Raw genomic sequence first — 12,303 nt, 5'->3', positions numbered from 1 at the left:
AATGACAACAAAAACAATCGTTTGAAAATTTTTTTTAAGTAATCAAATTTTTTTCAGAGTTTTTTGTTTAAATTTTTGATTCCCAAAATGGCGCTAAAAACACAAAAACTAATTCTTCTGGAGTAAAACTAATTTTTCACGGTTTAAATTAAGCACAAATAAGCTGTTGTAAACCTGCTCGAATTTAAACTAAAAATCAAGAATTTTAAACCTGTTTTTCTCGATAAGGGGAGAACTGATTGATTTTTTTGTTGTTAAAATCACGAGTAATAGGGCTTTGGCATGATATATCTTTCGACCCATTCCGATGATAATTTGTAGTACCTGATTTTGCGTGGAAACAAAACAAACACCCAAATAGTTCCCCATTTCAATGTTCGAACAAAAAGCAAAAATCCTACTTCTTAGTTCAGTTTCTTAAAAGGTCTTAGTAGAAATTTGAGCTCCACTAAGACCCGGTTATTCAGTGTACTAAAATAAAAGTAGTCATGGCACCCGCTCCAACGTCTGATTAGAATAAAATTGGTTAAGACTTTTATCGGTCAGCCTTTTTAGGGAATAGAAGTGGGCTGTTGATCGATGCTGTTTCTGAAAATGAAGTACATGCTTAAAAGGCACAAGGAAGGCTATTTGTAATTCCATGTTGGCTGCTGGCTTTGTGGATGATAGCAGTGCTAATCTGGCAATCTTCTGTCTAATCTGAACAAGCTGGCTGAGCATTCTTATCTCATCTGCCTTTTATGATCTCAATTCTGTGCCATTTGTCTTGTTGCAGACGCCATAAAGAGAAGCAGGAGAACGAAGAGAAGACATTAGATATGCACTTATAGCCAGTGCTTGTGGTGATACTGGATGTGCTGTGCACTATATAGTTGTAGCCTAGGTTGGATTGGATTCTGGATTGCATTCCATTCTTCTTCATCTCAATCTGCGCTGCTGCTGATCCGATCAATAATGTTTATAGTGAGAAAGTTGATTAGAAGCGCCTATTGCACTGAATGCCAGGAATCAAACTTCAATCTACCTTCTACCTGTTCTTCATTCCCCCCTTCCCCACATTTGTTCTGCTCTTAGACTCTACTTTCAAACCCCTCCCCCCACCCGATCTACTGCCCACAAGCCCGCCTGTGGTACAACATATGCCTGCTAGTGCGTCATAAGCAGTGGCAGATTAAGCCAGTGCTTCATAAATTTGCATAACCACTCGCAAGAACAGAGAGAAAAAAAACTAAACTATATTGCAACAACAGTAGTAAAGTCAGTAGGACGATGAATGAATGAATCCAAGTAACAAATAAATGCAGCTTCAAATGCGATACCAGATACGAATCAATTGGATCGATGAAGATGGCGCCGCCAAAACAACTTAATGAGCGGAAAGAAATAATCACTCTGCTGAGATAGCAGTGCTGATAGCAGTCTACCATTAGTGGAAAGGCAAGAGACCATGTTAATGACTTGAAAAAGCGAACAGTCGCTGAAAGCCAACTAAGTGTGCGAAACATTCCCAATCCAATCTCCAATTGGCTATTGGCTTAGGCATGGCCATTTAGTTGCGGTTAGGTTCGACATTTATTGTGAATTTGTTATGTTAATTAACCCACACGAGTTAGCCGCCATTCTGAATTAAGTCCAATCAAAGTGCTATCTGAACTCATAGTCAAAACAGAGAGACTAAGCAGTGATTTCCCAGTAATTCTCCACAGAGCACACTGAACAGAGAATAACTTAATGTTAACTACCCGGGTCGACCAAAAATGCTTATCATACAATTTTCATAAATGGGAAATTTCTTTTCATACTGTATGAAAACTCTATAATAAACATTTTCCCATAAATGGAAATTGTATGATAGGGGTTTTCTCCATAAACCAAAAAGTTGGTTTTTGTTGCTACGTTTTTTTTCTGACAAATTTTCGGTTGTGTTTGCAACCGAGCACAAGTGACTAAGACATTGGTTACTCAAAGCACCAAAGTTTGGAAGGTTTTACATTTTCAATGCATGAAAAACGACCTGATTTGTCTTCGAGTTGTCTTTCATAAATGGTATAACAAAGATAACAATCTTTTAATTTTTGGCAAAATTTTTCAGTGATGATTATTTTAAATTTTCAAATTATCAGACATTGATCGAGGCATACATAAACACGCCATACAAAAAAAATAGGAATTTTCACCGTTTTTGAAAAAAATTTTGAGTGAAAAAACGTTATGCACACAAAAAAATTATATTTTATATGCAAAAAAAAACTTTTTTCGAAAATTCGATTTGCGGTTAAAAAAAAACAGAAAAATAGTTGGGACAAGTTTTCAAAATTACTTGAAAAATTTTTTCTGTCGCCATCAAAAAATGCCAGTCATACAATTTCCGCATATGGAAAATGTATGGATAGCATTTTTTTCAAAAAAAAAAACATTTCAAATCAGTTTTTTTTTGTCACCAGTCTGTTCAACAGTTCTCAAAAAGCCGCAGAAATGGTTTAATTTTTTTTCTATTGTTTTTCAAAAATGTATGAAATTTTTTATGACAAGCATTTTCTCCATATACTTGATGTATGACTTGGATATAAAGCCTTCTTATTGTTTTGACTTTTGTAACGAAAGTAACGGAATATTTGGGCTCGGGGTGGTTCTTTTTCTTCAGACAAACTTCGACTTTTTAACTAGCCATTTTTGACGGAGTTTTTAAACATCATTCGAAATCTATTGTTGCCTTAGCTTAAATTTGAAAAGATATTTTACCTGTGATCATTTTTTGTAAAGTTATGGGGGTTTAAAAATTGCGATTTTGCCCAATTTTGGGCAATTAAGATGCGATATTTTTCCCGCTATTAACGCGTAAGGGGAGATTTAATCCGTCTTAGGAATCGTTCTAAATTGGTTCAAGGAAGCTTATTTGCTATAATTGATTTGTTAATAGGAGCCGAATGTATCACTTTATATGGAGAACATTTTTATATGGCGTGTGGGGGGATGATTTTCACAAAAAAGTCTTAATTTTTTTTCAAATCTAGTTTTAATTTTTTTTACATTTAATTTTTTCATGCTATTACTGCTCCATAGAGCTTAAAAGGCAGTCGGAACATTCAGGACTGTGCCCTGGAACGAACAGTCTTGTTAAGAATTAGGCGCAGATCTAGGATTTTCTCGTTTCAAGAGGAGGGGGAATTTTCAAAAAACTTTCTAAGTTCATCGATCTTTTTTTCTACTTTCCGAGTTCAGACAAATCAGAAATAGTATAAAACTCCTATTTTTACAATTTTTTTTGCACTGCAGGCTTTAGACTTTTTTGGACCTGGAAATTGTGTTTTTTCGTCGCGCGCTTCCCGCTCAAATTTAAGGTCCGTTCGCCAAAAATGGACATCTCAAAGTAGTACAAAGAGGGCCGAATCCCTGCTCGTGGCGGGAGAACGTTCGCCCCCCCCCCCCGCCCTAGATCCGCTGGTGGGTATCATATTTTTAGGCTGACCTACCAAATCAATTTTCCGAGTGCTCCTAGAGCACTGTAACGACCCTATTTTGATATTTTTATAGAATTGTTGAAAAACAAAAACAGGTAAAAACAGACCGTTTTTGGGCAGTTTCAGGAAAACATTCAACCAAAAAATCGCATTTTTTCGGCGCGCGCTACCCTTTAATATTAGTATATAATGGCGCCAAAGACGCCTTAAGAAAAATTCTTGGTTTGGTTTGCCGAAAATGGATGTCATAAAGTAAAACCAGATGGGTACCCGTTGGTTGGTGAGGCGGTCGAATCACGGAGGAGGGCGTTCCGCACCCTTCCACCCTAAATTCGCGCCGGTTATGAATATTAAAATAGATCAAAAACAGGCGAAACCGATCGCACTGAATTTAAAACGTTCAAACAAGACTGCTTGTATCTGGGCGAAGCCCTAAATGTTCCGACTGCCTTTTAAAGTCTATGGAGCAGTAATAACATGAAAAAAAAAATAACATTTTGTTTTTATTTATGAACAGTAATACCATAAATAAAAACAAATTGAAAGTTTTTTTTAATTGTGATTTTTTCTAAAAATCTTAACCCAGACATGCCATTTAAAATTAAAACGATAGATTTCGCTCCTTGTAACAAAAAAATTATGGCAAAAAGGCTTCTTTCAACCATTTGGCACGATTTCTAAGACGGATTAAATCTCCCGCTTACGCGTGTTAATAGCGCGAAATATTGTGCGTTAATTGTCCCAAATTGGCCAAAATGGCTACTTTTAAACGCTCAATTTTTCACAAAAAGTAATCACAGGTGAAATATCTTATCAAATTTAAGCTCAAGACAACAATACCTTTTGAATGATATAAAAATACTCCATCAAAAACGGCTAGTTAAAAAGTCGAAATTTGTCTGAAGAAAAAAAACCCACTCCGAGCACAAATATTCCATTTCTTTCGTTACGAAAGTCAGAACAACAACACTGACGGTAAATTTTTCTAGATGGTTAGTTTTGCTACAGTTGTTCAAAGTTTCAATAGTTTGTTCAAGTGGCTGTATAATTTTGCATATGCGATCCACTGGATTGGTTAGCTCTCCTGTAATTTCATTCACACGCAGCAAAGTTCTTCCTACAGTCTGGGGCCAGCTGGCGAATTAAGAGGAGAGACTACTGCGAAAAATAGTTTTGAGTTTGCTCCGCTGGTCAGTCAGAATCATACGAAACTGCAGAGGGTAGCGAACAGGATACAGGATACTTCAAGCGATATCTAATGAGTTATGACCTTTGGCCTGTACTCGTAGAGTAATTTCGGATAAAGTACACCATCTGTTCTTCGCGCTTCTTATTTTCGGCCGGATAGATTCGTGCAACTTCTTAGTCTAATACCAATCTTAATTTTACTCTTATATCTCCTAGTCTCAATAGATCTAGTGTATATACTGATATTTGCGAGTTAGTTCTTGGAGTTTATCCAGAAGGAGAACAACTGTATTCAAAGATTTATTCAAATTGTTCTAGTGCTAAAACTACAAGTAGTTTTAGCAGTTACAAATAAGTGTCAAAGTTAGAGATGGTTAGTACTAGTTAGTACTATTTTATAGTGGTAATTTATTTATAATATAATTGGTTTATAAATACTAGTTTAAAACTGGTTCCACCAAGGACCTATGAATTTCAAAACCTCCTAGTTGATAATTAGCATCTATCTCAACACAAATGTAAGGGTTTAGGTTTAACCTGTTTTTTACAAAGCAAATTACAATCTGTAATCACATGTTCAAACAGACTGGTCTCGGATATCGAAATAAAAATTTATTTGGATTGTCTATTGCAAACGCTAAGTCAAACGCTACAGTAATTCTGTAAAACTTGTTAGAGAGACAATATAGCTTGAGTTTTAAAGATCTTAGCAATTGAAAAAGGCGCAGCATGAGCTCATTGAACTTATAATTCCGCTGTTCACAGCCTCTGTGACTGAACTATTCAAGGGTTACGTGCCCGGGTTGACCTCCATAAACCGAAAATGCTTATCTTACATTTCCCCACACCGAAAATGCTTATCATACAATTGCCTGCATCAAATGTATGGAAGAATGCTAATCATACAATTTTCATACAAATTTTGAAAAAGTAAAATTGAAATTGCCCCAAACATTTTTTTGTTTTTTTTCAACCTCAAATCGAACTTTGTACTCAAACAAACATTTTCCAAAAAAAATTGCAGGCAAAATCTAATCTCTTGTCTGCATTACGTAGTCCACAAAGCACAAAATTTAGTTTTTTCCGTTTATCTAGATAACTTTTTTTGAAACAGGCTAAAAACTCCTGTTTTTTTTGTATGGCATGTTTATATATGCCTTGATCAATGTCTGATAAGTTGAAAACTCAATTAAGAAAAACCATCTCTGAAAAATTTTGCCAATATTTAAAAGTTTGATGCTTTCAGTATATGATTTGTGAAGTAATCACAGTTACAATTCAGATCGTTTCCAATGCATTGTCAATGACAGACGATCAACATTCATTTTGGTAACTCTAGTCTTGAGTAAACCATGGGTTTAGTCACTTGTGTTTGGCCACGAACACATCCCAAAAATTTTGAGAAATAAAATTTAGAAAAAAATCAATTTTTTGGTTTATGAAAGAATGCTTATCCTAGAGTTTTTTTTACAATTTTCTGAGTCTATAAAACTGTAGGAAATTATAGGATAAGCATTTTTTTCATATATGGGAATTGTAGGATAAGCATTTTTGGTCAACCCGGGTGAATCAAAATCTGAAGATTTTAATAACAAAGTGAGATATGAAACGGATGTCAAATCACTGAAATAAAACTGAGAAATGATTTTGAAAAGCATTGGGCATAGCTACTTGGTGGACTTATTGTCAGGCATCCGAAAGACATGCTGTGCTGTTTACATCAGTTTGAGTCGCCAAAACCGAAAAAAGGAATAGTACTGGAAAATCTCACATGAATTTACTGTTATAGAAAAACCCATTGAGATGATTTAGATTAAAAGAAGTTCCATAGGCCACTGGCGGATAAAACAAACAAAAAGAATATTGATGGATCGAATAGAGCAACTAACCAAATGAAAGAACCAACGAAGTCACAAAAACCAAGTGACATTTTCTGATTGTATTAAGGAGCGCAAGATCATGAGCGAGCTCTAGTCCCCAAAGAGGTACTAAGTGAGAAATCATAGAGAACATTCCCGTGTGATTCGTGTAAAAATGTATGTTCCGCGGGCTTTGTACTCCGAAAGCCTACGGAGATCCCATACTGCAAAGAGAAAAATTTTGCAGCGAATATGACGTGCAACAAAAAAGCGTTTCGACTAGGAGAAGACGGCGTAAACTCGCAGAAATTAAGTGCTTTGGATGGGTGTGATTTGAAATCTCAATTTGACCAAATGCATTCAACCTCGCAAAATCTAATCTCTTGTCTGCATTACGTAGTCCACAAAGCACAAAATTTAGTTTTTTCCGTTTATCTAGATAACTTTTTTTGAAACAGGCTAAAAACTCCTGTTTTTTTGTATGGCATGTTTATATATGCCTTGATCAATGTCTGATAAATTGAAAACTCAATTTAAAAAAATCATCTCTGAAAAATTTTGCCAATCGCACACACAACAGCAGAAGAACCCACAAAAAACGGTCGTGTGACGAGAGACGATTAAGAAGACATTGCTATATCTGAAACAAGAAATACTGTTGAAGCCTACGGATGCAACACGCAGACGCTATAAGCAGCTTAGTCGCGAGATCGCGTGGATCCCGAAGTTTAGAGCACGAAGAAGTGAGGAGGAAAGGGTCAACCTATCTCTAATGGATCTAATACTCAGTTGTCACTAAAAAATCTATAATTGTGGTTTTTAGTGAGAATTGTTTTAGCCCTGTTTTTAGTGATAATCATGTTAATCATGTTGCATGGGATTTCGAGATCCAGCTATGTGGTTAATTCCGCATGAGAACGAAAGCTAAAAAAATTGTTTGGCTGATAGCCTGAAAGCTGTAACAAGATGGTTAGTCCTTAAACAGACCAAAAATCAACTGGTTAGAGAGAAACGGCGAAAAACGAATAGAATTAAGATCACTGACGTCAGCCAGTCATCATTAGGGACTCTTTCTATCCTCCGTTGCAGTGTAATTTCCGGGCGAATGTTACACTGTACTAGAAAAACTCAATTGGGTAGGTATAGTTTGGAAAAAATTCTAAAGGCCACTGGAAGATAAAATAGACAAAAAGAATATTGAGGATTGAATAGAGCACCTAACCAAATGAAAAAACCAAAAAAAAAATTCAGTAATGAGAGAAACCAAAAGTCCAATAGGAGAAAAAACCCAGCCGGAAAGCAAAATGACATTTTCTGTTTGTGGTAAGTAGTGCAGGTTTATCTTACAAATAAGAACAAGATGTTACGAAATCGTTCAACTGCCTGAAAATTGAGAGCTTTTGGTCAACCGGTTAGCGTCTTTTCAACTTAAGCATACATTTTATCCTGTTTTTACAATGAAAGATACCACGTGTAATCACACGTTCAATGAGATTGGAACCGGCTGTCGAAACAAAAACAAGTATGGAATGTCGGCTGTAACCGTTAAATCAAACCTTACAATAAGTTTGCCAAGCTTGTTAGCGAGACGTTATATCTTGAGTTTCAAGCATCTTGAAAATTAAAAAATTTATCTGGAGTTCGCAAATGCTTTTGATTTGACTATCAAAGTTATCATTAAGATAAAAATTTCCTGATACGTCAATATAAGGTTGAACAAAATGTCACTTTTGAAAATTTTGTAGATGATACCTATTGCCTCGTCAAGATACCCAAAATTTTAAGCTTTTTGATCAAAATTTATTGGCGGAGGGATCGGGAGATGTACCATTTTGGTTTCAAAGACCTCAATCTCAACTTTATTTTCTTTCAGCACGAAAGTTTTTTTAAATTACAGCTAAACAAATTGTACGCTGCTTTTGTTTTTTGTCTGGAGTTCGCAAAAACTTTTGAGTTGACTATCAAGGTTATCAATTAGATTAAAATTTTGTGATAAGCCAATTTCAACTTGAACAAAATATCAATCTTGAAGTTTTTGTAGTGGTTATCTTCTGCTTTGTCGAGATACAAAAGTATTCTAATTTATTAGGCGAAACTGATTAAATTAAACAGCAGAATGATCATTTCGAAAAGTTCGTGCTAGCCCAATTTTTTAAATTTTAAGACGCTTGAAACTCACAAAATTTTAGAAACAATAATTCTGCTGTTTAGTTTAATCAATTTCGCTTAATAAATTAAAATACTTTGGTATCTCGACAAAGCAGAAAATAACCACTACAAAACTTCAAGACTGATATTTTGTTCAAGTTGAAACTGGCTTATCACAAAATTTTCATCTAATTGATAACCTTGATAGTCAACTCATAGGCATTTGCAAACTCCAGACAAAAAACAAAAGCAGCGTACAATTTGTTTAGCTGTAATTTAAAAAAACTTTCGTGCTGAAAGAAAATAAAGTTGAGATTGAGGTCTTTGAAACCAAAATGGTACATCTCCCGATCCCTCCGCCAATAAATTTTGATCAAAAAGCTTAAAATTTTGGGTATCTTGACCACGCAATAGGTATCCACTACAAAATTTTCAAAAGAGATATTTTGTTCAACGTTATATTGACGTATCAGGAAATTTTTATCTTAATGTTAACATTGATTATCAACTCAAAGGCGTTTGAGAGCTCCAAATGGAAACCAAAAGCAGCGAAACAAAATCAGCAAAAATTTTTCAATCTGGAATTGAAAAACGTCCTAGTACTGAAAGAAAAATCATTAGTATCTCCACATTTTTGTATCTCCACAAAGCAATATATAGTCACTTCAACATTGGAACATTATTAATCAGTTCAGAAGAGTTGGCGAACTCCAAACAGAAACTAGAAGCACCGATCAGTTCTTTTTTTTTAAATTAAAAAAATATTTTAGCCCTATTTACCATTTTGCGACATATATAGAGTTGTCGCAAAAATTTATCACGGATATTTTTTGATTGTTTTGAACTTTTTATGAAGTTTTTTGTTTAAAGGAATGTATCGGCCACTAAAAATGGAGAAGAAAATTGTCTGCAACAATGCGATTATTTTTTATTTTCTAACTTTTCCTACGCAAAATGTTTTAGGCTTTGAAAATGTAGCTTCAACTGTGTGAAAATCACTTTTTTGAGTGTTTTCCAAAGATTTATATTTTTGCAAAAGTATATATCATCAGAAATGAAAAGTATCTTGCAAAGATTAACACAGACGCAAAGCTGTGCTTCGCAAACACTCGCGAGAAAACGACAAAAGGCAGTTTTACTAAGTGAAACAAAAGATAGAAACAAGCCTCGAATAAGTAAAATTTTATTACGTATGGTCTTCAATCCTGCGACCGTCGGAATTCGAATCTCATTTCCTGTCCTCTCTACCATGAAAGCTTAAAACCAGCAAACACTAGTCACAAATAAAGTAGCTGCATAAGCTAATCAATTGCCAATTAGATGCAGCAAAACTAGCACTGAACACAAAAGGACACAAATTTTCATATATAATTGGAAAGCGTAAAGCCAAATTATGTATAAATTATGCAAAGTGAAAAAGTTTTGAAAAATTATTTAAAAAAATTTCTCGTTATTTGTCTTCAAAAATTGTTTTCCAATTTGCGTATTTTACATGACTGCCGAAGTAAAATATTTTACATAACTGCTTCACTTTTTCGCTCAGATACCTTTATCACACCAAGCCGAAAAAACGACACTAATTGGAAAAATATTTTTGTTGCAACTTTTAAAGACTGGTCGGAATACTCTGTGCGTTTTGCACAGTAACCGAATATCCGTGTTTTGTTTTGGCTTCTTTCGTAAATCATTACCGAAATTTAAGGTCAATAGAATTTAATTCTGTTATGTTTCTTCTTTGATGCCGCTCAAGTCGCATCCGCGACTTCATACCTAAAATCGGAAGCACGCTGAGAAATATCTTTGCATTTACATCGTTCTTATGACTTAAATTAATGCGCAATCACATAAGTAAAAAAGAAAACCCTGTTGTTATGCAGGTAGCAGATACTAATCCACTCACAAATCTACGCAATTAAAAAAATGAGGATTATTATTTTTTTAATTTTCAATATTATAAAATTTTTTCTAATGTTTTTTCCAAAGGCGTTTAAGGCGGAGGGATTACGCTTAAACCGATACGCGCTTTCCTTGAAACGTTTAAAATTGGGAAGCAAAAGTTAAGCCATAGTTCTTCAAAACTTTTATGGGGCGGTATTTGTCAGAAAAATACGATTATCTGGCGCTTCAAGTAGTACAGATTTAACGACTAGTAGTAAAAAAACTCCCCAGTCTCATGCACCACCGTCTCTCTTACACTCATGCACCACCGACTCTTTCTTGATTATGCACCACCACCTTTCAGCAAAATCCCCAAAAAGATCTACTGCGTACCGGGTCATATTTAATGAGCAGTCTGGCTCTTCGCTCAAACAGTGGCATTAGTCACTGATCCTTCCGCAGGTTCCCCTACGGAAACCTTGTTACGACTTTTACTTCCTCTAGACAATTAAGCTCGATCCGCTTCCACCTATTGCCAGGACCGAAGTCTCAGCGACGGGCTTCCGCAATTCTTGCTTAAACATCCAATCAGTAGTAGCGACGGGCGGTGTGTACAAAGGGCAGGGACGTAATCCCCAGTAGTTGTTGACTACCGAGTACTAGGAATTCCTGGTTCACGAATGCAAGTTACAACATTCGATCCCCTTCACGCTCATGAATTTTCTAATTTCTCTGTTTTTTTTTGACCCTGAGATTGGTTAAGTTTTTTCAAATTGAAAAAATTTCCAGCTGATAAAAGTGAACTCTCTTCATTTAAAGCAAATCAAAGATAAGAACTATTTTTTTCACAACTTAAATCTAAGTTCATCGTACAAAGTTTTATTTTCTCTCGTAGACAAGCTATCCGTTCTTCGCTAAGTTTGACAGCGAAAAGCAAAGACATGGAGAGCAGTTTTTCTCGACACAGGTCACACGCTTTATTGCACGAAAACTAAAATGTTCGAGCACAACAACAGCACCGTACAAATGTACAAAATGATTATGAGCTTTGACAGAATTAGAAAGTGAGCCTGGCGCATTGAGACAAGCAATTTAGCTCAAATATAAAAATAAATCACTTAGTTCACTGCCACTATCCACTGCATTCGCTCTGCTTCAATAAATTCTATCAATTGGTCACTGCTGAACTCCAATGGTCGCAATTTTAAAATTAAATAGACAAAAGCTAATTCTAACTTACCATGAACAATTCAGACACTTAAGTTACAATCATTAAAATAATCTATTTAACAACAGTTTTTTCAGGCCAGATGCTTCGAGGAGTTCGTCCAAATGTTGTCCAGATAAATCATTTTGGAGTTTAAGTACTGCCTTTGCGCTCTCTGAAGGAAGGTACAGTCGCTAGCTCGTCTTTTGTTCATCGTCTCCTAGGTGTCTCCCAGCCCCCCTCCCCTCGCTGTTTTCTCCATCTTCCCAACCATCCGGTAATAATGCACTGAAAGTCGATAATTGGACATGCATCACAGGTCGTTCGTTTCTGATCTCGAACGAACTCTACAAAAATCATTTTGGCGCCCAAGACGCTCATTCATCTTGTGAGATTCTCGTCTGTCGTTTCATGATGGAGTTGGAGTTCTTGATGAATCCATGGAAGCGTTAACGGTTGCGGACCAACTTATTCCAAAGAATGAACAGAGTTGCGGCGTCGGGAGAGAAAGGGAGTTGCTACTCTATTACACACTGCGCGGTTGTAACTGGAACTCTGCTTG

Source organism: Symsagittifera roscoffensis, chromosome 6, assembly GCF_963678635.1.
Source record: "Symsagittifera roscoffensis chromosome 6, txSymRosc1.1, whole genome shotgun sequence".
NCBI lineage: Eukaryota > Metazoa > Xenacoelomorpha > Acoela > Convolutidae > Symsagittifera > Symsagittifera roscoffensis.
The sequence above is the reverse complement of the archived record's forward strand: the minus strand, read 5'-3'. Positions refer to the sequence as shown.